Source organism: Leopardus geoffroyi, chromosome B1 (assembly GCF_018350155.1).
Source record: "Leopardus geoffroyi isolate Oge1 chromosome B1, O.geoffroyi_Oge1_pat1.0, whole genome shotgun sequence".
NCBI classification, from domain to species: domain Eukaryota; kingdom Metazoa; phylum Chordata; class Mammalia; order Carnivora; family Felidae; genus Leopardus; species Leopardus geoffroyi.
Window position 1 is genome coordinate 14940939 of NC_059327.1, and position 21329 is coordinate 14962267.

General features: G+C 44.2%; 1 long non-coding RNA gene across 2 annotated transcripts in view; it reads right to left on the reverse strand.

The window, feature by feature from the left end:
• Positions 1-472: 472 nt before the first annotated feature.
• LOC123585099 overlaps positions 473-21329 on the reverse strand; it is a 41660-nt gene continuing 20803 nt past the window's right edge. Inside the window, exons 2-3 of one of the 2 annotated variants that reach the window (XR_006705904.1) lie at positions 14644-14851; positions 473-831 (exon numbers count right to left, since the gene is read on the reverse strand). This is a non-coding gene — a long non-coding RNA (uncharacterized LOC123585099). Of the gene's footprint in view, positions 832-14639; positions 14852-21329 lie in introns of those variants that run through there. The other variant, XR_006705905.1, reaches the window with a different exon arrangement.

Consider the following 21329-nt stretch of genomic DNA (forward strand, 5'->3'; position numbering starts at 1 on the left):
TCTGTAAAATGGCAATCATGTTAGTACCCACTTTAAGGCAGGTGTGAGGATTAACTGGATCCTGGCCTAATAAGCATTTTATGTGTAATAGCTCCAATCATTATTTTTCCACTTATTCTCAGAATTGAGACCGATATCTGTGTGTGAATTACACTTTCCCACATAGTACGAAGAGGCATATTAGAGCATATAAATTTCTTCTAAAACACCATAGCTGTAAAGGAGACCGGTATGGTTAAAAGGACCTTTCTTGTTTGTCCTGCCTGGATATGACATTAGGTTTTAAAAAAAATCTCCCTCCAGTTGAGGAGTCTAGCAACCCTGGATTACCCAACAACGGTTACTATGGCTGCAAAAAGGAAGCAGAAAGACCTCACAGCAGTGTTTACCAAAGAAAAGGGAGTCCGTGGCTCCGGTAGTTAACTAAATGACTGTGCTTATGTCCTTGAGACCAGAAGACAGGAATGACTGCAAAACACATAGAGACACGCAGCCACGCTCTTTCCACGGACATTACAGAATGTACTCAGTGCACCAAGAGAACCCCTCCACAACTCCGTCGGTATTTCCCCAGATGGAAAAGCGGCAGAGATCTCCTTCCTTCAACACTGTGGTGATTTTCTGTCGTGAGTTCCACTGTGTTCTATAGTCATGTCTATGCTCTCGGCCTTGGAGAGATGCTCCTTCTCATGAAGTGAAGATTGATGATTCATACTGGCCCGGATTTCTGGATTACTTGCAAGAATTGTGCAAATAGGGAGAAGATTTCATAAAGTCACTGATGCTTCCCTGACCTGTGTAGGGCTGTTCTCAATGATGGTTGGTTTTCATCTGTCAAATGGGGATATTGACAGCTATTAAGGGAGCATGACCTTTAGTGGCGCAGATTTGGCTTTGAATTCTATCTCTACCCGTTAGAGAGTGTGTGACACCTGTTATTTAATATCTCTGAGTCTCCGTTTTCTCATCTGCAAACTGAATGTAACACTTATATTGACTATCACACTCACACTACAGGGCGTTGTGACATTATCTATATGTCAGTGAGCAGTGAGCATCGTGTATGGAATACAGTTGCATTTGGTGGTTGATTGGGATGTCTATGTCCTAATCTCTGGAATCTGTGACTGTTACCCTGCATGGCTAAAGGGGTAATTACACCAAGACTCTTAAAATGGGGCAGTTATCTTGAATTCTGTAGGCTGGCCTGGTGCAATCCCAAGGACCCTTACCTGAGAGGTAGGAGATCAGAATGAGTAGTAGCAGAAAGTGATGTGACCATGGAGGCAGAGACTGAAGCCATGTGGCCACAAGCCAAGGAATGCCGACAGCTTCTAGAAGCTGGAAGAGGAAAGGGAGGGACTCACCCTGGAGTCTCCAGAGGGAACTAACCTGGCCAACACCGTGATTTTATTCCCACAACACACACCCGACCTCTAGGACCACTATAGGATAATAGAATTGTGTAGTTTTAAGCTACTAAGTTTGTGGCAATTTATCACAGCAGCAGGAGGGAACTAATACAATTTTCTATAAATAGTGGCTTTTATTATCGAGCATGATAATGTTCATTCAAAATGTGGAGGGACACCTGGGTGGCTCAGTTGCTTGAGGAAGAGACGAAAACTTAGAGGAAAAAATGCAAAGACTGAGGAATACTGAGGAAAAAGCTAGCTTTGAGGGTAGATCCAGGAGAGTAGACATATGATTACGGATTTACAGTCTCTTATCTGAAAACATCGAAGCCAGAAGAAGTTTGGGAATTTAGATTGTTTCAGCTTTTAGAAATAACACTGAATATTATATATATTTGTACGTATCTATGTATTTGTTTTTATGTACATCACATATATTTCTTACATACATTTTACATTACATACATTTATATAGTTATAGTACATACTATATAATATCCCCAGAAGGACATGGGAAGTACTCAGAAATCAAACATTTTCAGCACCAAAATATTTGGAATATTCACACACTACTATCTTTTTTTAATTTTTTTAAGTCTATGTATTTATTTTGAGAGAGAGACAGAGACAGCACAAGTTGAGGATGGGCAGAGAGAGAGGGAGAGAGAGAATCCCAAGCAGGCTCTGTGCTGACATCATGGAGCCCGACAGCTGGGCTGGCTGGCTGGCTTGAACCCACAAAACCATGAGATCATGACCTGAGCCACCCAGGTGCCCCTCACACTAGTATTTTTTAGTAACTAAAAGTAGTCTCACATCAGTTCAAGTTATGTTTTTCCAATAAATGTGTTGGCTGGAAATTTATTTATTTATTTATTTATTTATTTAATGTTTATTTATTTTGAGAGAGAGAGAGCATGAAAGGGGGAGGGGCAGAGGGAGAAGGAGAGAGCGAGAGTGAGAGTGAGAGCGAGAGAATCCCAAGCAGGCTCCATGCTGTCAGCACAGAACACAACTCGGGGCTCAATCCTATGAACTGTGAGATCATGACCTGAGCCAAAATCAAAAGTCAGACGCTTAACCAATGGAGCCACCCAGGTGCCCCTGGAAATTTATTTTTCAAAAGGCGCGCGCGCACACACACACACACACACACACACACACAAAACAAAGCAAAAACACAAAGATACTTTAGAAAAGGGATTGTGATCCTCTGTTAGAATTTCCAGTACAAGGAAAAGGTGTCCATGGAGAAGAAGTAACCATTAAAGTGGAGGGAAATTGTCCTTGGCTTGAAGAAAGGCTAAGCTGATTTAAAACAATCTATGCAATGTATTAAATACAACGTGTATTCTGAGGCCAGCAGTGCCCCTGCCTGGGGCAGAGCAATGGGATTCTGAGCTCCAGGACAGAACAGCTGGTGCCTTCAGAGAGAGCTCTCCAGAGGCGTGCAGACGCTCCCCCTGGAGACCTTGTTGGAACACTAATGAGAGCATACCTGTGAGGACGAGAGAAAGTCCGCCCAGAAAGAATGCGGGCAGCATGACTATCCTGGCCACAGTCATGCCCATTCAGTTGCAGTACAAGAGCAGAGCTGAGTAGTCAACACAGACTTGTGACCCTAAGCCTAAAGTATTTACTATCTAGCTTTAAATAGAAAAAAAAAAAAAAAAAGTCACTGCCTCCTGATGTAAGTAAGGGATAAAAATACTTTTGATTTGAAATTACCTGGGCTCAAATCCCTTTTTCATCACTGTGTGACCTTGAGTAAATTGCTCAGTGTCACCCTCAGTTTTCTGTCTGTAAAGATGGGCATAATCTAGTCACCTTCCTCATACATTCACACCATGGAAGCAAAAGACTGAAAATGCTCAGAACCCTAACTGGCATCACAGTGAAATAAATCAATGAATAGTTTTGTTTTGTTTTGTTTTTAAGGTTAACCTTTCATTTAGAGGCAATTTTCAGTTGCTTTGGGGTTTCCATCGTAAAATCAGCAACGTGACTTATCTCATCCCAAGTATTAGTTCTCTCTCCCCAGCTTCTATATTGTAACTAAGGGAAGTGGACCAAAATGAGGTTTTTTAGTACTATTTTTAGCTCTCTGTATAGGCACGTTTTAAAATCCAAATTCACATAGTCCCTGACATCTTATACTTAAACCGGATAAAACACGTCTCCAGGGAAGATCCGATTTCTTTACCTCTTTGTCCCTTCCAGGGCCAAGCAGAGGCTCTTCCATTTAGGAACCCTTGATAAATGTTTGGGATGGGCGAACGGATGCAGGGAGGGGTGGATGGATGGGTGTTGTAAGTCATTTCATTGAGGAGACACCGGGAACAGTTCTGTGAGGTGAATGCACAGAAGGAAAGGCACTGGTTTGCCTGCCACCCCCTCCCATCCCCCCCGCCTCCTCCTTCACTCACTGCCAACAAAGCGTAAGGCTTTAGCAAAGCTGAAGTTCACAGTTCATACCTCTTTGCGGTATTTTTGAGGGGTCTGTCTTGGTTTTGTTTATTTGTCGGCGGGTTTCGTATCTCTGGCTACAGAGGTTGAGGATATAGAATTCATGACACGTTGCCATTATCGGTCCAGACAAGGTCTTTCCTTTGGTTATTTATTAGCTTTTACTGCTTACTTCCCCGTAGATAACCACTGAAACACGTTTGATTATGAATTTTTGTTTGTGCCCATTTAAAGAAAGTTGTGGGTGTAGGCCTGTATCTTTAATTGACCTAAAGCCAACTGCGTCCTGTACCTCCTGCCGTTTCTCACCCTTTTCACTCAGCACTGCCTTCGTAAGATCCAACCGTGCTGTCGCGTGTACATCCATTCCACTGTTTTGTTTTTTTTTTTAAGTTTATGTATTTATTTTGAGAGAGACAGAGACTGTGTGGATTGGGGAGGGGCAGAGAGCGAGGCAGAGAGACAGAGAAGCCCAAGCGGGCTTCAGGGCACCAGCACGGAGCCTGACACGGGGCTTGAACTCATGAAACTGAGCTCATGACCTGAGCCGAAACCAAGAGTCAGACACTTAACGGACTGAGCCCCCCGGGGGCCTCCATTCCGCCGTTTCTAAGTATTCCATTGCGTACGACCGCACATTAGACTTGGTGCTCTCTGTATTTTGTTTTCCTAGGGTATAGTGGAAAGTTATTGCCAGTTTAATCAATCCTGTTTCCACGGTTTGCAAAAAGATTAGGCACTCCGTCTCCTTGACCGTGACTGGAATAGGAGTGAGCCCCTGGGGGGAAAGAGGTCAAGGAGAGGTCAGCCTGGGTGTAGGAGCAGCTCCATCACCCCTGGTTGTCCTTGGCCACTGGCCTAGCCTCTCTGTTTTCTCACCTGCAGCAGAGTCAATAATCCCGGCCACACCTATCTCACGAGGCTGATATGAGGTTTAGGAAAACAACAGGTGAGAAAAAAAGACTCTGAATAGGGTTCCTAACCACATATAGGGAGTCAGCCCTCATGGTCCCTTCTCTGGCTGGCACCCAAGCCCGACAGGTGACTGGAAAAGCAAATGCACCCACCCCCGTGCCACAAAGAAGCATCATTCTACTCTCAGGGTTGTGCAATCCACTAAGTGTTCAGTCCTAGGCAGACTTCTTGTGTCCCCCTGGTCACACCCCACCTCCTCATGGGGTGACCTTCCTGGGACTCCACAGGGAGGTATATGCACCCTCAGGCAATCAGTCCCAACCTCTGTTTCCTCCTAACCTTCTCCAGTCACCTTCTCCCCTCCTCTTACACCCCCTGCCATTATTTCTATTCTATTCACTTGTTTACAACCTTGTGCCTGGGAACAGAGTCCCTCCAGGTTTCCATCCCTAGGGGTAGCCCACAGGAGAGAATCGTGGCTGGCTTTTGTGACTATTAGCTCAATCTTCTTCCACATCCCCTCACCAGGAACAACAACAAAAACATGAATTCTACGTTTCAACCAAAAAAAAAAAAGCCAAAGAGTACACCCAGCGGGGTAGGTGCGGTCACAGCCTCTTAACTCCTTTGTACAAAGATCTAGAGCCACTTCCCCTGGGGGCCCTCTCTGCTCAAGGCAGAAGGACTTCAGCCAAATCCACTCAGCAGCTTTTCTCGCAACCGGCCCCCTCTCTCACTCTTGCTCCCTTTTTGCTCAGCATTCCCCCGAGGACTGGCTTCTGTGCTTCCCGTGCCCCTGCTCCGCTCCGGTGTGTAGTGTGGCCGTTGTCACTCAGTATTACTGATTGGCTTGCAGGTCTGGCTTTCCTCCGAGACTGTGAGCTTCCTGCAGGCTGATGCCAGTCATGTTCCTCTCCGCCGACACCTGTGAGACAATACATTTCTGTTGCGTAAGCCACCAGTCTGTGGAACTTTGTGCTGGCAGCCTTAGGAAACTAATACAGGGGGCAATCATGTCCTGATTCCTGCATGTTTTTTGTTTGTTTGTTGCCACCGCATCCGTAGAGCTTAGCATAGCAACTAAGGCATAAGGAGAGCTCCATACATTTTTACTGGTAGAAAAACCTGTACTCAGGAGAACAAAGAGGAGATGTGCTTCCCCGCACTTGAAGGTCGCATAATGCGATTGAAAACACAAGAGAATGAGAAAGACCGTTCACAGTACATGCTTAATGCCAGGTCAGACACATGGGCGGTTGGGCTACGCGAGTGCCAAGCCCTTAACTCAGATAGGGTGGGCAGTGCTGGGCAGTCATCCCAGAAATCTCCCATAACCTGAATCTTGAAGTAAGAGTTAGTCAAGCGGAAAAAGAGAATTGGAACAGAACGAAACCAAACAGCAAGGGAAAACTATATGGACTATATGTGGACCTCTGAGATAAGCAGGAGCCTGAACATCAGGGGTCTGGTACAACCTGCTGAGTCTGAGAACCAAAGAGTGCATTTAAACGGGGGAGTAACGTGCATGGTCAGGCTTAGTTCTAGAAACTTCTCTCTGGCAAAGTGAGGATACATTCCAGGGAGATATGGCTCACCACCAGGAGGTTCACTGTTCTCTGTGAACATTAGAAATTGGAGGAATTCTTTATCAGTCCTCAACGTCAAGGGAAGGCAGCACCCCCAGGGCTGGGCCTCACCGGGAAAGCTGGGAACGTATATGCACGACCCCACAGACCAACTCCTATTTTGTCCTTTTAATGGGCAGTAATATCCCCTCACCAGATGTGTTGTGCTACTATTTTTAAGTTCAGGCAGTCCCCACCCTCCTAGAATCTGCCTCTAATTCTTGGAAGTTGGGGTAAAACCACATGTTTTTCATCATTCCTCAAAACCACTAGCTCAAAGCACATACGTAGTTCTGTGACACAAGGGAAGAGGCTGTGGACATCTGTGTTGTGTTTCTGTTCCCATTCATATTTCTCTGGTGTATTAAAGCCAAATTGCACTAGGCTATAAAGACCATCGGGGAGAATCAGCGGGCAGACAGGATCCTGAAAGAATAAGGTTCCCCAGAGAAACCATTCCCCAAAGGGGACAGGAGGCAGCGGAGAGGCTCCAGATCCCGGGCCATTCCCTTCACGGCATGACGCACATATGGGGTCTGATCAAAGTAAAGTCTATTTTGGGCCTGTCGTCCTGTTCTCATTATTTCTATCACCTCTCAGAGGACACGTGGTTGCCCTGAACACCGTGCTCACGACAGGAGGGAAAGCTGGCTAACACCACTCATTCTGCAGGGCAGGGAAGGAGAGCCCACTGGCGGGGCCCGCAACCATCAGCAGAGGGCTTCTCCAACACTGTTCCAGCCCAGCCCGGGGCCCTGCAGAAGCCAACTGGATGGGCACAGTCTCAGCACTGCAGGTGTTTCCAGTACTAGCGCCCCTGCAGGCCCCACATGCCAGAGGACACATCTGCTGACCTTTAGATTATGACAGGGGCTGGTATTGACATTCGCATCAGCACATTAAGGCAGCCCATGCACAGAGGCTCTGCAAGATAGCTACAGAGCTGGGCCTCTCTGCGGAGCCCGGCTGCCACCAGTGGTGTGGGTAGACCCTGGCTACATGGAATTTCCCTGCTGTTCTGGATGGGTTTTGATGGGCTTTCCTTTCACTTCCTCTTGTAGACCTCTGGACAGTGTCGTTACTGATGCAGTGGACGCCACGTGTCCTGTGTCACCCCAGCAGGGCTTGCCTTGCAGCAGTGGGAGGCTTTGCCCCATGCCCAGAGGGGCACCTCCTAGGAGTGAGGGCTAGGGGTGCCCTCATCGGGCCCTGGGGACCCGCTTTGCCGCAGAAAGCTGTTGAAGCCTCTCACCCCTGCCCACCTCACAGGATGCTCAGGGGAATTCAGCAAGCCATGTATTCTGAGCCCCAGGAGATGGAAAGGAAGGAAGAGGGAGAGTTGGAGCCCTACAGGTCAATGTTATTAGCGTTGTCAGGGACAAATATGTAGATGATGTATGACAGCAGAGTGTTGAGACAACAGACCCTCAACTTCAATGTCATAAACTTACAAAGCGGTTTTTAAAAACCTGAACTGCTATCAGTATTCCAGTTGAGATATTTCACACGAAAAAACAATCAAGATTTCCATCTCATCTCAGATAAGAAGACATAGCAACACTCTCGGCCCCTCTAACTGCGGGTCAGCACCCAGCTCCAGCTCGGAAGTGGCTGTTCCCTCCCAAGGGACCCATGTTCTCCAATCTGCCAGAATCCCACCCAGTCTCTTGTTAACAGTTTCTATTGTTGCCTGGTCCCTACAGGCAGTAGAGTTGGTGGGATCATGCTTACTCAGTGGACCCCAGGAATCCGATCTGGGGAGTGCCGGGCCAAAGCCCATTCTGGTGACATCCAATCCTCCGGCATGGGGTGGTGATCCTGTCTGCTTGTCCTTCTCGCAGAGGGCCGCCATCGGCTTTCCAGCCCTTAGGAACAACTGCACAGAGAACGCTACAACTGTGAGGGAGGAAGACCCAGCCACTTACAGTCCAGGCAAGAGTGCAGGTCTCGGTGCAACTTGCTCTAAGTTCTTACGGAGCCAGGAATCGTTGCTTCTCTCTTTGTACCGTCTTCCATCAGTGCCGCCAAAAGGGGGCAAAGACAGAGTCCCCAGGACAGTGCACAGTTCCATCTGGTTAATGGTGAGGGCCCCGTTAAGTGGGAGCAGGCTGCCCCAAAGAACAATTTAAGCTTGATCTCTCAGGAAACGTCTGCTCGTGATTTTTAAGGGGTCCGTTCTCCAGAATTTTTCCTATGAAATTATTTCAAAACAACCAAAGACTGAAGATTTCGCATCTATTGACCTCATGTCATGTATCCCGGTGTTTGAAGATACTGCAAAGTGCAGCCCACAGTAACAAAGGCTAAAAATTCAGACCCTGATAATCAAAGATGGTGGGGGGGAGGGGAGGTGGTTCCCATAAGGCTAGAGCATTCGGCCTGCTGTGGGCATGGAAGAGGCCATGAGAAAAAGAAGAACTCGTTACCTTCTGTTTACATGGGTGCACAGCGTGTCTGTCTTGCTTGGCCTCGAAAGAGTAACAGAACCACCAAAAGGTGCCGGCTTTGGGAAATCCCATGTCTTCTCCGATGCTGACTGAGAAGGGCAGCAGACCCTCTGCCACAGGTTTGCTCCCTGAGGTCTGCTGACCGCAAGCCCGGGCTTTAGGGACCACCACCTCACCCTTACTTAACAGCCTGGCGCGAGGATAGGCGTATGGCCCTTCTGCGAATACCCTCCCTCCGTGTTTCTTCACCCACCCACTTTACACAGCTAACACAACACGGAACCGTTGAACTGGAAGGGCTTAATGGAACGGGATGGCAGCTCTCTGTGAACGCACGGAGAATTCCGAATATCCTGAAGTAGGAGATACACCACCGTGATCTCCAGGGTACCAGCAGCAAGCTGCCCTCCAGACCCTGGGGTCTTAACTGAACTCCTACCACCTAGAATCCTTTAAAGCATTTCTTGGTTCCTCCAATTTCAGACCCAAGAAGCCAGGCTCAGAAAAGCCTCAGGATTCTTTGTCTTACCTGCCAGAGGCCCACTTTCTGAATTCTGTAGACCCGTTTGAGGACCCGCCCCTTCACAATAACTCACAACCGGCAAGCCCGTCCGTGTGGAAGACCGGGTGTGCCCGGTTGGACCATGACATCGTGTTTAATTTCTGGACTAAAACCGGATAATCACCTCCAGTGACAGAACCCAGCCATTTGTCCTAGACACTCATGTGCGTGATGTGGGACCCTCGCTGTTCAATTAGAAACGTAGTTCTGCCGTGGCTGAGGATATCCAAGCTTTCCTGTGAACGGAGAGCTGAGTGTGCTATTGGCTTCTTCGCCCTGAAGAACTTTCATCAGCTAATTCAGCGAAGTGTGGCAAAGCCCTGTGCCCTGCTCCTTCTTGAAGCCATACTCTCCAGTGCGATAGAAACGGACTCCTCAGAATAGCAGGAAACGTGTGGGATTTACGGGGTGAAGATTGAAGTTCAATCTCCTCTGCAATTTAAATTCTCTACAGCTCACTTTCCTCACCTGTCTGCTCTCCCTATCCCGTGTGAGGCTCAAATGACCTAACACCAGCAAAAAACTCCATTGTAAATTCTCATATAAAGTTAGTTATTAACTAGTACTGAGAATGCATGGAAATTTCTGTGAGATGATTTATAATGATTACATACGTGCCAAGCGGGCATGCACAGCCTCCTGAGACGTTCATTCTGTGTGTCTGCATTGTGTCTCTCAAGTCTGATGAATGTTTCCGGGGTTAAAAGTCTAGTTTCATGGGTTGCTAAGAAAATAAGGCCAACTGGCAAAGCAGTAATATCTATTGGGAGACCTTTTAGAGAATCCTGAATAAAGAAGGCCAAAATTAATTTTTTATTTCATTATTAATTACTAAGTGGTTGCTTATAATTATTACAGATAATTATTTTTCATTAACTTTAATCATATTATTAGTTACTTAATCACTTGCAATATGCTTATTAAAATAATTATAATTATTGATCAAATAATAATTAATTCTGCCATGTTTGTTAATGAATGAATGATGAAGAGGGTGTTGGAGGCTGTAATTAAAGATAAAACAAAATCAGAGGGAGAAGGCGGTTCATGTAATCAGACTTCCAGAGAACTGTAAGAATCCATATCTTGGAACTAGAATACACATTTTCTTCTAGAATGAATTCTCTGCATAGGTGTTTTAAAGCTTTAAATAGTTTTATCTTTTTTTATTTAAGTGTATTTATTTTGAGAGAGAGAGATGGGGAGGGGCAGAGAGAGAGAGAGAGAGAGAGAGAGAGAGAGAATCCCAAGCAGACTCCTTGCTGTCAGCATAGAGCCCAAGTGGGGCCTGAACCTAAAATCATGACCTGAGCTGAAATCAAGAGTCGAAGCTTAACCAACTGAGCCACCCAGGTGCCCCATTACCTGATTTTTAAAGAACGAATAATCATTTGTGTAGAAATTTTATTTAAAAAAATTCATGTTCCCTGGGGCATCTGGGAGGCTTAGTCGATTAAGCTTCCAACTCTCAATTTCAGCTCAGGTCATGATCTCATGGTTCTTGGGTTCAAGCCCCACTTAGGGCTCTGCATTGACAGCTAGGAATCTGCTTGGAATTCTCTCCCCCTCCCTGTGCCCCTCCCCAGCTTGCTCACTTGCTCTCTCTCTCTCTTTTTCTCTCAAAATAAATACAAACATTTTTAAAAATTCATGGACCCCAAAATATAATCAGCTGCAAACATGTTATCAGGTGAGCATTTTCTCATGACACAAAATTTAGGACATAGAGAACGTGATTTCTCCAGGATACGGGGAAAAGTTGAAGCCCTGGGCACTCAGGAAATTAATTCAATCTGGAAATAGGGAAATCATAACCTATTGCCCTAGGTTACCTGTTTATTTTAAAAAATTTTTATTAAAATTTTTTTATGTTTATTTATTTTTGAGAGAGAAAGAGAAAGAGAGAGAGATATGGAGCTTAAGCAGGAGAGGGGCAAAGCGAGAGGGAGACAGAATCTGAAGCAGGCTCCAGGCTCTGAGGTGTCATCAAAGAGCCTGATGCAGGGCTCAAACCATGTAATCATGACCTGAGCCAAAGTCGGCCATTCAACCTACTGAGCCACCCAGGCGCCCCTTAAAAACTTCTTTTTAATGTTTACTTATTTATTTTGAGAGAGAGAGAGAGAGAGAGGAGGGGCGGAAACAGAGGGAGAGAGAAAATCCCAAGCACAGAGCCAATGCTGGGCTTGAACTCACGAACCATGAGATCGTGACCTGAGCAGAAATCAAGAGTCAGACACAACCTACTGAGCCACCCAGTCACCCCCAAGGTTACCTGTTTAATATGAGGGCTAAGGCTTTCCACCAATATCTGTGGAGGAAACTTTTATTAAGATTTTCTTTTGCCCTGATATGTAGTTGCTTCTGGGAGTCCTTAAATTCCTTGAGAGCCCCTGACTGGGGACAGGGGGCCTCAAGTTCAAGTGACTGTGGGAACTGAGGGGCTGGAACAGGAAAGGAAAAGTCTGTCAAGGTGGACAGAAGGATGAAGGAGGCAGGGGACTTAAAGGCGGATACATGAAAGGATTCAAGGGAGCTAAGGGAAGATCAAAAGTGGTACAAAGAGGAAGGAGGAATGGAAGTGATGTGAAGGGAGAGGTCTTAGATTAGTCAGTCCGGGGAAGCTACCAAAGTTCCAAATTATCCCGAGTAAAATCATGCCAGCGAGACATTAGCACGGTGGCGGTGAAACATACAGTCAGGAGGGATTTATGAAGGGGAGGTTCAGCTGACTGAGAAGTTCCTGTAGAAAAAGGATCAGGAGGCGCCTGGGGGGCTCAGTTGGTTGAGTGTCCAACTTCAGTTCAGGTAATGATCTCACAGTTTTGTGAGTTGGAATCCCACTTCGGGTGAGCACAAACCTAGCTTTGGGTAAAACACAAGCCCCAGGTGAGCCCGCCTCCCTCTCTCTCTCTCTCTGTCCCTCATGGGATTCTCTCTGTCTCTCTGCCCCTCAATCGCTTGCACCCTCTCGCTCTCAAAAATAAATAGAAAGGAAGAAAGAAGAAAGAAAGAAAGAAAGAAAGAAAGAAAGAAAGAAAGAAAGAAAGAAAGAAAGAAAGAAGAGGAAGGAAGAAAAGGAAAGAGAAAAGAAAGAAAGAAGGAAGGAAAGAAAGAAAAAGAAAAAAGGAAAGAGTCTGAAAGAGAAAGGAAGAGAAAAGAAAAGAAAAGAAAAGAAAAGAAAAGAAAAGAAAAGAAAAGAAAAGAAAAAAGAAAATTACTAAGAGGAGACATTACAGGTAGGGGATTCTTGCTAAATTGACTTAGGATTCTTGCAGACAGCAGACCAGAGTGGTCAGATATCAAGGGTGGGGGAAGTCACTAAAGTGACTTAGCAGGATTCTTGCTACAACTGGTCTAGGGAGGCCAAAGATAGGGCCCACTGGTGAGGCCCAGTGAGAAAGAGGGCTCAGAGGGGCCTGGCTAAAGTTTGGTCAAGAAGAGTGTCTTTGCCAAAGGCCGCTGAGTATGGTATTTATGATGGGGTTTTGGCTGGTATTAACAGAGCTGACACTGTGGCACTTTACTAGCAAGTCATAAAACATCAGGTCATGTAAGAGTTTCAGAAAGAAAATGTTGGAATTCAAATGAATTACTTGAGGCAAAAAAATCACTTCCGTGGGCAGATTGCACTGATGAGCCGGTGAAGGAACCAAGCTCTAAGCTCTTAATGCATCACCTTTGAAATAGGGCTGATCCAAGGCATAGGTGTGAGAAGACAGGCCTGTTTGTCTACAGACAGATTCTGTCCAAGACTCCAGACCACAGACACAGGAGAGAGAGGGCTCTCTTAAGTCCAGAGCCCAGTTGTAGGTCTGGGTCCCCCATCCCCTGACTGGGCTCTGATTAGAAACAATAAAGTGTCTTAACAGAAATGCTATAACGTCTGCAATGACCCTCAAAGGACTTCAGCATAGGCAGTGTGGGATCAGTCTCTGGTGCAGGTGCAGGTAATGTTGAAAGACTCTACCAGAGGATGAATACACACTCCGGGGAACGTTTGTTGGAATTGGAAGGGGTATCAGATGCTCTAGAGGCTGCTAGAAAGCACTTCCCCTGTCTCCACTCCCCATAAGAACCAACGGCTTTGTTGTTTAGCATAATGGATCTTAGAAGTAATGGTCATTGGTGGCATTAATGATGGTCAAAATACATGAGTTTGTTGAAAATACTGTATCAGACACAATTGACCTTACTTAAAACAGGGTATTATCGGGGCGCCTGGGTGGCTCAGTCACTTAAGAGTCTGAATCTTGATATCAGCTCAGGTCTTGATCTCAAGGTCATGAGTTCAAGCCCCGAATTGAGCTCTGAGCTAGGCATGGAGCCTACTTAAAAACAAAACAAACAACAACAACAACAACAAACAACAAACAACCCAAAAACAAAACAAAGTATCAACACAGTTGATAATGCATGCCCTTCCCAATGCAATCTCTGTTTTAGGATTTGAAACTGATCTGTATCCACAGCTTTGTAGGAAGTTTCTCTCACCTGACTCTGACTGAATGTGGAGCTAAATCTTGCTGTTAGAATGTTGTCACGTCTGCCTTAAGCGAGTCTGTTATGCAAGGAATTTGTCTGAGAGCCAGTAGGACAGAGAACTGTACTTCAGTGAGTTTACAGAACTGGTTGTACAACTTTTTCATGCCTGCTGGCTTCCAAATGTTTATTTTATGGCCAAATTCAGTCTGAGACTTGCTTTCATTGTAACAAAGCACCTGGTAATGAAGTTCAGAAGCACATAAGCCCACATACGAATGTCTGTGTCCCTTAGTTTAACGAGTTCCCCCCAAAGCTCTAGAAAGCAGGCACGTATTGTTAAGGACCTTTGTTGTAACAGGTGTTGTTATATTTCTAGGACCTTGCATATTGGTTCTTCACCATTAAACCCTTTTATAGCAAACCTCCCCAGCTCGTTTATTAGAAGGAGTAATAAAACTAACTAAATGGCATTGAGCTAGGGGTGAATTAAAAGAGGACACGTTGCTGCCACTCCAGGAACCATTTTTTTTTAAATGTGTGTGTTCCTGTTTGTATGTTCGTGTGTGTGGATGAATCAGTTCAGCTTTTGAATGATACTAGGATACCAGACTGGTGTCCTGCAGCCAGCAAAAACCCCTTGAGGCCACAGTTTCTCCCCTCTGGCCTGATTCCAGTGTTCTTTTTACATCATTTCAAAAGGCACAGAAAACCTCCCCGCTCAAACTCACTTTTGCACTATTTGCTGGTCCTTTTAATATCGGTACGTGCTGCCACCCATTGTGGTCTGCTTCTTTCTTTGTTCCCAATCTCACATCTTTGTACCACGGATACACCAGTGTGGGACTCTCCGTCTGTGTCCATCAACTTTTGTTTTGCTAAGTAAGAAGATGCTTACTTCTGGCTGTGGAGTGCGCCGTGAAATTCCTTTGGGGAACCCTGCAAATAAAATAAATAAGACCATCAGGAGTCTTTAGACTTATTAAAATTCCAGACTCTCTAAAAACAACATTTCCTGTCTAATCTGAACGTTAACAAAATGATCAGTTGAGAGCCAACATGTGATTTGAGGATGAGCTCTTTTGGGCATTATCTGCGTGACATTTAGAATGGCCAAGTCATGGTCTACCTTAACTGGTCAACGTGAAACTTCCATTCTTCTCAGATGCACTTATAAATATCACATAAAGGTGTGTACGTGTATGTGATGTGTGAGGGCTCACCCACCGCAAAACAGCAGAGAAAGCTGATAGAAAGTCATACTATCAGTTTAACTTCTTTTTCACTCCTGGCCTTGCACTTAGCTTTGTGACCACTCCGAGAACAAAACCAACAGGAACATAGGGTCCCACAAAATTGTCATGTGTTGAATGATTCCACAGAGGTGTTACTGGACAGCAAAGTTTTCAGAAAGGGCCTTTGCTGTTTGTTAGTGGCAAAAAAAAATTTAAAAAAATAAAAAAAATAAAAAAAATAAATTCCTTGAAGGGCAACTACCTCTTTAAAAGCCAGAGGATGGGAAATAGGGAAGGGAAAAGGCTGTGTGATAGGAATTTATGCCAATGGAATGCAGACGAGTTGTACTTATAAGGCCTTGTACTTGTCCAGCTGGGAGTGGGGCTGTTCAGGGAAGCCAAGGAGATGGTGTGCTTTTGGACACAGAAAAATCCAGTGATCATTCTTGATAAAAGCTTGTGATATTTATCATCACGTTTGATGTAGTAGAACGATTCCTGGAATTTGAATCAAAACTCTGGGTGGGAGGACCACTTACCTAGTTCCTTAACCATTCTGAGCCTAGAGCTTTCTTTTGTTAAATGCAGATAGTATCTCTCACCGAGGTGGACAGCCTAATCAGAGGGGTAAATGAAAGTTTCTATGCCAGCACCGGGAACATAGGAGATCCTCCATGAAGGTTAGTGCTCCTTTATTAAAATCAGTAATATAAGTGTACTTTGTGTATAGCCTTAGTTAATTTTATGTTTGATTCCCAGTTATAAAATCTTTGAGGGTTGGGACCTTTTTTTTTCCTCTGAAAAATTAATAGCAATAAACATAAAGAATTGATGTGTATTAAATTTTTGTTAAATGAATTGCACTTCTTAAAAATACGTTAAAAATGCTAATATAAGGCAACTTCCTCTTACCTCTGGAGACAGCCTGGAGGTTATCTTTATGACTCAGTGAAGAAAACCCCTCTGTACTGATGGGATAGCTGAGCTGAAGTTAGGAATTTAGGGAGTAACAAATCCCCTCTCCAAATATAAATTTGTAGAATCCCTTTCTCTGTACTCTAGGACAGGAATCAGAGTGCAAATATTGCTCGGCACCCAATCAAAACACAGGCTTCCCCTTTGCTCTCACTTTTAATGCATTGGCACCTGTGCAGGTAAAGAGCAGAAAAGGAATGCATACTCTGCAGGCTTCCATGGCCCCTTCTGTGTTCATCTGTAAACTGGAGGTTGGAGAATCCCTGCACGGAGGCATGCACACAGCTGACTCCTCCTTGGTAACTGGCCTGATCAACAAACAGTATGTTATATACTCCATGAGGGCCACATGGTTGAACTTGGGTCTGACAAAATATCTTGTCTTCTGGGCTCACCTAGAATCCTCTTAATCACGATCTCCCGGTCCGGGAGTTCGAGCCCCGCCTCGGGCTCTGGGCTGATGGCTCAGAGCCTGGAGCCTGTTTCCGATTCTGTGTCTCCCTCTCTCTCTGCCCCTCCCCCGTTCATGCTCTGTCTCTCTCTGTCCCAAAAATAAATAAACGTTGAAAAAAAAAAAAAATTTTTTTTTTTTAAAAAAAAAGGTCAGGACGGCCAGTTGTAGTAGCCCTAGGTCACTGACATCAGGAGTATCCGCATTCCTTTGCCTCGACCAACTGGTCACCCTGAGTGTTTTAGAAACTAGATTTATTCTGGTTCATAGAGGCACAAGTTCTCCATATTACTCTTTTTAATATAACTTCCTTCACTAAAAATGAGGTTGGGAAAGTATTTTGAAGATTAAATTCTTTTTTTTTTTTTTTTTTTTTTTTTTTTTTTTTAATTTTTGTTTATTTTTGGGACAGAGAGAGACAGAGCATGAAGGGGGAGGGGCAGAGAGAGAGGGAGACACAGAATCGGAAACAGGCTCCAGGCTCTGAGCCATCAGCCCAGAGCCTGACGCGGGGCTCGAACTCATGGACCGCGAGATCGTGACCTGGCTGAAGTCAGACGCTTAACCGACTGCGCCACCCAGGCGCCCCTGAAGATTAAATTCTTGAACAGGCCGTCAGAATCAGGAGGTTCCCAGTATTTCTGCTGTTCTTTCAATTTTTCCAGAATCAATCTCCTTTCTCCATTTACCCTGTCATCTCTGTCATTAAAACACAATTCTCGGGGCACCCGGCTGGCTCAGTTGGAAAAGCATGAGACTCTTGATCTCAGGGTCATGGGTATGACTGCCACCTTGGGTGTAGAGATTACTTAAATAAATCAACTTAAAAAATAAAAATAAAATATGATTCTCTGTTAATTCCACTTGTCTTTGCCTTGGGACCACCTAGCCTGGGGTTTGGTAAAGTTTTTGACTCCATGACTGTCAACCATTTGTCTTTCCATTATTCAAGGACTCGAGCTTTCGCTGCATTCCCCCTATACCACTAACCGAATTTTATAGATGAGCAAAACTGAAGCTCAGACAATATATAACTCAACAGATCTAATTTCAACATCTAACAAAAATAAACTGACTATAATCCACCTATGATTATGGATCCCTTTACTTTTTTTTTTTTTTTTTTTTTGGACTATTTTGCTCTTAAATAGACTTTTCCAGCTATTCTACCTAATTAGCTGCCAGTGTTACTCGTCTAAATATCTTTGTCATTATTTTCTCTAAGTCGATATACCGTCAATTCAAGAGGAGAATAGGTTTGAGACTGGAGATTGGTAATATCTGTTCAGAGGGGTCAAGCCTTAATCACAAAATCTCCTATATTTTGAATGATACCATAGGGGAGATAAACCTTTCTTTTTCTCTACCTTCCCACATTCAATAGCTGGAGGACCTGCAAATAAAGTTGACAGAAGACAGATAAACAAGAAAAAAAAAAAAAAAAAAAAAAACAAGAACAGATTTCGTTATATCAGAATGCACTGGAGTTTGCAAAGAGACATGATTCAAGGAGGGAATTAGTATTTGGGGCATATGTGCACACATGTATATGTATGTATGTATATATGTGTGTATATATGTATATATGTGTGTGTGTGTGTGTGTGTATATATATATATATATATATATATATGTACACACATATCATTTTAGGCGAGACAAAGGAAAAGGAGTTGGGGGTTTCTGGCGGTAACTTATGGGAAGTTAAGGGAAGGAAAAGTAAATAGAGTTGTTCAGAAAGGTTTGTCATGCAAATAAGAGTCACCTCTGGGGCTCAGAGTTCTCTGGAGGAGTTCTCATCTTGATAGGGCAAGAGACACACCTTTATAAATGGAAATTTATGTTCTGCTTTTAGACTGGGAGAGGGGAGAAAGCTAATTTCCTTTAGCTCGAGACAATCCTTACGCCAAGGTGGCACATTTGGGGGTGGGGTGCTTGGTTTTCTTCATACCCAAGAGCCTGAACAGGTAGGGCTACTGATTTGGTATTGGCACACAGCACCCCCATTGTTATTTCTGTTTCCTGCAAAGGGGTATAAGCTCCTTAAGGGGAGGAGAAATGGTTTCTTTAGTTTCAAGTTCGTAGTGTTCCCTCTTAAAAGCTACCCTTTGTTCAGTGCCCATGCTACGTCACGTGATGTGGATATGTTCTCTCCAGGACACTTCAAGCTAATATAAACATCTCACTTTATAGATGAAGAAATTCAGGCTCAGAGAGGTGAACTGACTTACTAAAATTATTCAGCAAATATATAGCACAGGACTCAGGCCTAGATCTGTGTATTAGTCAGGATTTTCCAGAGAAGCAGAACCAAAAGGATATGTGTATACAGAGAAAGAATTTTATCCAATGGAATTACCCCCACGGGACTATGGAGGCTGGCAAACCCAAATCTGCAGGTGAGCCAGTAGGCTGGATACTCGGGAAGGAGCCAATGCAGTTCAAGCCCCAAAGCAGTCGGCTGTAGAACTCCCTCTCGCCTGGGGGAGGTCAGCTTTTGTCCTATTTGGGCCTTCAACTGTTTGGATGAGGCCCGCCCACACCATGGAGGGCAATGTTAATCACATCCAAAAACACCCTCACAGAAACATCCGGAATAATGTTGGACACATAAAAGTAACTATCAGCATCTGTTAACAGCCAGTTCCACATTCATTTCTCCTTATTATACATAGGTTCTTCTCAAACATGGGTTAATTGCGGGGCATCTGGGTGGCTCAGTCGGTTAAGCATCCCACTTGGGTTCAGGTCATGATCTCACGGTTTGTGGGTTCGAGCCCCGCGTTGGGCTCTGTGCTGACAGCTCAGAGCCTGGGGCCTGCTTCGGATTCTGTGTCTCCCCTCTCTCTGCCCCTTCCCATGCTCATGCTCTGTCTCTCTCTGTCTCTCAATAATAAATAAACGTTAAAAAAAAAATGGGTTAATTGGTGACCTTGAGTCAGGTTCAAGCCCTGCACACTGCTCTTGGGCAAAAGCTTCCCCATCTTAGGTGAAATATATAATCAGTTCTATGTAAAAGGTCTTATTTACAAAGAAAATCTTTAAGGGATTTTCTGCCTCCTGAAACATAAAAAGCAAACCTGGTATGAGTGGTTATAAAGAACACATTCTCTAAGCATCCTAGCCACAGAGCCAGCGTGAGAGACCTCCAGGTAAATTTTAGAAACCCATCTAATACAAGGAAGTAACAAGAGGTTAGGTTGTTATATTTAAGCAAGGCCATTTTATTCTTACTTTCTGAGAGAACAGCAAAGGAGAATAAAAACAGGCCGATCACATGCTGGGAATCGATACCATGTGTAATGAAGTTCCCCTAAAGTTGCAGTTATATTTTAGCTTACTTTATATAGCAATTTTGCTCTTAAAATATTTAAAAATTTTTGGGGCGCCTGGGTGGCACAGTCGGTTAAGCGTCCGACTTCAGCCAGGTCACGATCTCGCGGTCCGTGAGTTCGAGCCCCGCGTCGGGCTCTGGGCTGATGGCTCAGAGCCTGGAGCCTGTTTCCGATTCTGTGTCTCCCTCTCTCTCTGCCCCTCCCCCGTTCATGGTCTGTCTCTCTGTGTCCCAAAAATAAATAAACGTTGAAAAAAAATATATATTTAAAAATTTTTGATTAAAACCAAAAAATGATGGCTTCAAATAAACCCATTCCCCAGTCTTTCTGTCATTCTGGAAAGTTTCACTGGTGGGTTTGAGGCTAGAAGCTGAGTGGTAAGTTCAGTAGAAATGGTTGGGGAGGGGATGTCCAGCTAAAAGAGGAAGTTTGCAAGTGATCTGGGATGGAAAAGCTTTGGAAACATAGTCTTGTCTGTTCTTTCAGCAAAAGGGCACTGCATGGAACTCGATGGCCCAAGGCATCCAGTATTTTATTTTCATTTTGGTATGTTTATATCAAGGTAAAATACACACAACATAAAATTTACCATTTTAACCATTGTTAAGTTTACAATACCGTGGCAGTAAGTGCATTCACAAGGTTGTACCACCAACACCACTATTGCCAAGACTTTTGTCATCATTTCAAACTCTGTACCCATTAAACAGTAAGGCCCCTAGTAATTTCTGATTTACTTTCTGTCTCTAAGAATGTGTCTATTCCAGGTACCCTACATATGCAGAATCATACGGTTTTTGTCCTTTTGTGACTGGCTTCTTTCACTTGGCGACATGTTTTCAAGGTCCCTCCATGTTGTAGCCTTTATTCCTTTTTATTTAGAACTTTATTCCTTTTTATGGCTGGATAATATTCCATGGCATGTGTATACACCACATTTCGTTCATTTCTCAATCCGACTTATTATTTGAGAAGATGTTCACTGAGAACAAAAAGGATGTTTTCTCAAAGGATGATAAAAAGACATTCCTTTCTGTTGAACAGGATGTGGTAGGCAGGTATCAGTGTGAGGTACGTAGCTAAAAGCACACGTATAGCATTGCCTGGATTGGCACGAGAGCCCAATAAAAATCCTTCCCTATTGCCTTAAATAGGTAATCCTAGTTTGCTAAGAGTTTTGGGGTTTTGTTTGTTTGTTTGTTTTTGTTTTAACAAGAATGGATATTGTATTTCTACATACTAACAACAAACCATTGAAATTATAAGAAAAAAACACCTTTTAAAATAAGATCAGAAATATTTAAGAATAAATCTCACACAACTAAAATATCTGTCCACTGAAAACTATAAAATACTGCAGAGAGCAACTAAAGAAGGTCTAAACAACTAAGGAGATATATACCATGTTCTTAGAAAGAGGA